We start from the raw sequence: 5824 nt of genomic DNA on the forward strand, positions 1-5824 counted from the left end.
TTCATGGAGGTTTTAGAAAACTCTTGCTAGGTATGGTATTAATCATAGAATTGCTTCCGCTTATCACCCTCAAATTAGTGGTCAAGTAGAATTATCGAATAGAGAGATTAAATCTATTTTGGGAAAGACCGTTAATAAATCTAGAAAGAATTGGGCTAGTAAATTGAAAGAAGCACTATGGGCTTATAGAACTGCTTATAAAAACCCCATGGGAATGTCACCTTATAAAATGGTTTACGGAAAATCTTGTCATTTACCTTTAGAACTAGAACACAAAGCTTATTGGGTTGTTAGAGAATTAAATAAAGATCCTAAACTTGCCGGTAATAAGAGGTTGCTACAATTAAGTTCTCTAGATGAATGGAGAAGTGAAGCTTATGAAAATGCTAAACTCTTTAAAGAGAAAGTTAAGAAATGGCATGATAGAAGGATTATCAAAAGAGAGTTTAATATTGGGGATAAAGTCCTATTGTATCGGTCTCGTCTCGTACTCTTTGCGTGGAAATTACTCTCGAAATGGGAAGGACCATATGTTGTTGAGGAGGTGTATCGTTCAGGAGCAATTAAAATTAGCTCTCTCCAAGGCAATGCTACGCAAGTGGTGAATGGACAAAGACTCAAGCATTATATCTCGTGTGATTCTTACAATGTTGATGTTGATATTATTCAAGTGGAAACACCGGAGGCTTTCATCAAAGGACAAATTGACAGTCCGCTGTAACTCGACTTTGAATAGGTAACGATGATCGGTAATGAAAAGTTCGCAATTTACTTTCCGAACAATATTTTTGCTGTTTTTGGAAAATATGAAAAATTACGAGATCGAAACGGAGTGGAAAGGACGCACGAGGGCGTGCCACCATAGGCCGGCGCGGCCTGGCCTGGGCCCGCGCCGACCTATGAGGGCACCGCCTCGTCGCCCCTTTCCGACTCTGGTTCGACCTGGTACTTTCCGTTTGTTCTGAACTTTTTTATTATATAATCCCCCGGACCCCTGGAGATCCGTATATTGTTTTCTCGACGTGTTTTGTTTCAAGCTGTTTCTGCCAGGATTTGTTTTGGATCTAGAGCCATCATGTCTTCGTCGGGAACTCCGAAGGACAACTCCTGCAAGGATGTTGGCAACTTGTACATGGAGGAGCTGAGGATGCACCCAAAGGAGTTGATGCTCGTCGAGGGAAAACTGCAGATCAAAGATGTTCGGGGTCCCAAAGGAGAAGGAAGCTTGGAAGACAGGATGGAGAAGCTAGAACAAGAGGTCTTCAATTACAAGAAGATGGCCGAGCGTGAAGTGGATATCTTTCACAAGATTGTGTCTCGAACTCATTGTCTGAACACGAGAAGGAAACTGCAAAGCTATGGGGCGACATCCTCTCACTTCACGACACCACACAACAAACTCCAAGCTCAACTCTATGACATTCATAATCGGAATCGTGAGTATGAAAACAGGTTTAAACATATAAGCCGTGCTGCTAGTTTCAGGATTCCCGAGACCAAGATGTCATTTGTTGATGGAGAGCCTCTATCTTGGAAGTCTGAAGACGGGAATTCATCACCACCATCGCCAAAGGATTGATTCATCATCGGTATTGGCATCCCCTTGGTTTGTTCCAAGCTTGGGGGAGTGCCTGCGGTATCACCTCATCACTACCTTTTACTTTTTACTATCAAGTAGTGTCATATCATGAGTAGGGAAGTTATCATATAAGATGGGTTGCAGTGTGGAAGTATCTCTCCTTTAGTTTGTCTATGTATCCCTTGGTGTGAGTTATCGTTATGGAATATTAATGAGAAGTCTTATCATTTACATATTGCACACCTTATTTTAGTTTGCAATTTCTACTATATGATTGATCTTGAATTTAGTATTGGTACCACTTTGGGAGCATTGAGTAAATCTATTCGGTTTTGGCAAACTTAGCAATGGTCAATAGTAACAACACTTTGAGCTTAAGAAGAATAGAGGAAATACATGTAGAAGATGTTATTATCTTTCTTATCAGTTCTTAGCTTGGTATTTTGAAGTTAAAACTGTTTGTGCTTACAAGTAAGATGCATGATTGTTTCTATCACATGTGTATTTGTTTGTTTCCCTCAATTCCTATGCTTGCTATTTAACCTTGCTAGCCAAAGACCTGTACTGAGAGGGAATACTTCTCGTGCATCCAAACCTGAACCCAAACCTATGCCATTTGTGTCCACCATATCTACCTACTGCATGGTATTTTCTGCCATTCCAAGTAAATACTTCATGTGCTACCTTTAAACAATTCAAAACTTATTACTTCTTATTTGTGTCAATATTTTATAGCTCATGAGGAAGTATGTGGTGTTTTATCTTTCAGTGTTGTTAGGCAGCCTCCACTAATGGACTAGTGGCTTCATCCACTTATCCTATAATTTTGCAATAAGAGCTGGCAACGGGGTTCCCAGCCCCAATTAATCAACTTTCATTAATAATTCTCTTCACATGTTTTGCCCTGATTCATCGGTAAGCAACTTAATTTTGCAATAGACACTCCTCCATGGTATGAGATTATTGGAAGGCACCCGAGGATTCGGTTAGCCATGGCTTGTGTAAGCAAAGGTTGGGGGGAGTGTCATCCTTAAATAAACTAAAGTACATGTGTAAACAAAAGAGAAGAGGGATGATCTACCTTGCTGGTAGAGATAACGTCCTTCATGGGAGCCGTTCTTTGGAGGTCTGTTTGGCAAGGGGGTTAGAGTACCCGCTACCAGTCGTTGACAACGACAAACACCTCTCAAAACTTTACTTTTATTCTCTTTATATGATTTCAAAACTGAAAAAGCTCTAGCACATGATTTAATCCCTGCTTCCCTCTACGAAGGGCCTGTCTTTTACTTTATGTTGAGTCAGTAAACCTATTTCCCTCCATCTCAAGCAAGCATTTGAGTTGTTGTGGTCAAACTATTATATTGTGATTTACTTCATCATGTCTTTACTCTTTCTTGTTTAGTACAAGTTTTACCTGAATGAATATAGCTTTGAAAGTCATCAATGATTAATATGATTGAGTATGCAAGTTTACCATAAGCTTTAATATGAGAGTGCTGCTCAATAGATAAGTATAATCTGTTAAATGTTCTCTGACCAAGAACAAAGTTTGCCATCACCAATTATGATTTCTTATGCACCTTTATTTGTGATTACCTTATATTTGTTTCAAGTTGAGTTATATGAGGAAGTTGGTTACTATAATGTCTTGTGTGAATGAATATGATGCTTCTTGTCCGTATTTTATTTATCGACTCTTCACTCCATAAACATGTGGTCCTGTTTACCGAGTTCAGTTTCGCTTGGGGACAAGCGAAGTCTAAGCTTGGGGGAGTTGATACGTCCAATTTGCATCACTATTTTATATCATAATTTGTTGTTATTCATTGATATATTTCATATTGGGACACAATACTTATGTTATTTCATCTATTTTGCATGTTTCATGATTATTTGGAGATCGCGCACCGGAGCCAGGATTCTGCTGGAAAAAGCACCGTCGGGATGCAATATTTCGGAAGATCAACTGTGGAAGGAAATTTCACCAAAAATCCTATTTTTCCAGATGACGAAGGAAGCCAGAAGGGGGAGCCAGCTGGACCCAAGGTGGGTCCACACCATAGGGCGGCGCGGCCCATGGCCTGGCCGCACCACCATGTGGTGTGGGGCCCCCACAGCCCCTTTCGCCTCCTTTTCTTCGCGAAACCCTTCGTCCCGAAGACCCAAGCCACAGAGGAATCCTCACGAAGGGTTACAGCCGCCTCTGCGGGGCGGAGAACACCAGAGAGAAAAGAGCTCTCCGGCGGGTAGGAATCCGCCGGGGAAATTCCCTCCCGGAGGGGGAAATCGACGCCATCGTCACCGCCATCGAGCTGGACATCATCTCCATCACCATCATCATCATCTCCACCATCATCACCGCTATCTCCACCGCTGGACATTGTCACCGCTGTAGCAATTTGGGTTTGATCTTGATTGTTTGATAGGGGAAACTCTCCCGTGCTGATTTCTACTTGTTATTGATGCTATTGAGTGAAACCATTGAACCAAGGTTTATGTTCAGATTGTTATTCATCATCATATCACCTCTGATCATGTTCCATATGATGTCTCGTGAGTAGTTCGTTTAGTTCTTGAGGACATGGGTGAAGTCTAAATGTTAGTAGTGAATTATGGTTGAGTAATATTCAATGTTATGATATTTAAGTTGTGGTGTTATTCTTCTAGTGGTGTCGTGTGAACGTCGACTACACGACACTTCACCATTTATGGGCCTAGGGGAATGCATCTTGTACTCGTTTGCCAATTGCGGGGTTGCCGGAGTGACGAAACCTGAGCCCCCGTTGGTATATCGATGCGGGAGGGATCGCAGGATCTCGGAGTTTAAGGTCGTGGTTAGATTTATCTTAATTACTTTCTTGTAGTTGCGGATGCTTGCAAGGGGTATAATCACAAGTATGTATTAGTCCTAGGAAGGGCGGTACATTAGCATAGGTTCACCCACACAACACTTATCAAAACAATGAAGATTAATCAGCTGCATGTAGCGAAAGCACTAGACTAAAATCCCGTGTGTCCTCAAGAACGTTTGGTCATTATAAGTAAACAAACCGGCTTCTCCTTTGTGCTAAAAAGGATTGGGCCACTCGCTGCAATTATTTCTCTCGCACTTTACTTACTTGTACTTATTTCATCTGCTACATCAAAACCCCCTGAATACTTGTCTGTGAGCATTTACAGTGAATCCTTCATCGAAACTTCTTGTCAACACCTTCTGCTCCTCGTTGGGATCGACATTCTTACTTATCGAAGATACTACGATACACCCCCTATACTTGTGGGTCATCAATAGCGTAAAAGTTTTAAACCGCCTATTCACCCCCCTCTAGGCGACATTCGTGTCCTTTCAGCAATTTTAACCATTGATTTTGCTTTAGCCATGGACAGCGACGATGAGATGGTTGCCTTGCTGCTGGAGGATGAGCAAGCCTTCGACGACGACCTGCGGGAGTATTTACTGATCATCGCGTCCCTCCAGGACATGCTTGACGCTGAGTCGGAGAAGAGGAAGAGGCCGCGCCGCGGAGGATCAAGGCCGGGAAGAAGGAAGTCGAAGCCCCGACAGAGGATGGAGGGGCATGCCATGCCGCACAACGACTACTTCGCCGACGAGGCAACACATGCCAACAATTTTCGGCGCCATTACAGGATGAGCAAGGGGCTGTTCATGAATATCCTCCACGGCGTTCGAGAGTTCGACCCCTACTTCAAGCTCAAGCTCGACGCTGTAGGCGTTCTTGGGTTCTCGTCGATTCAGAAGTGCACCGCCGCCATGATGATGCTTGCATACGGAGCACCTGCCGATACACATGACGACTACCTTCGCATGAGTGAGTCTACTGCCATTGAGTGCATGTACAAGTTTTGCCGAGCTGTGGTGGGAAAGTTTGGCAAATACTATTTGAGAGGGCCAAGCGAGGAAGAGACTGCAAGAATCATGGCACAAAATGCTGCCAGAGGATTTCCTGGAATGCTTGGAAGCATCGATTGCATGCACTGGGCATGGAAGAACTGCCCGTTTGCTTGGCAAGGTATATACAAAGGTCGTCATGGATATTACAGTGTGGTGCTTGAAGCTGTGGTAGATTATGACCTGTGGATTTGGCATTCTTTCTTTGGCATGGCGGGATCACACAATGACATCAACGTGTTGCAGCAGTCTCCGGTGTTCAGCGAGACTAGTGGAAGGGCATGCTCCACCATGCAACTATGAGATCAATGGCCACGAATATACCAAAGGCTATT

The sequence above is a fragment of the Lolium rigidum genome, chromosome 5, assembly GCF_022539505.1.
Source record: "Lolium rigidum isolate FL_2022 chromosome 5, APGP_CSIRO_Lrig_0.1, whole genome shotgun sequence".
Taxonomy (NCBI): Eukaryota; Viridiplantae; Streptophyta; class Magnoliopsida; order Poales; family Poaceae; genus Lolium; species Lolium rigidum.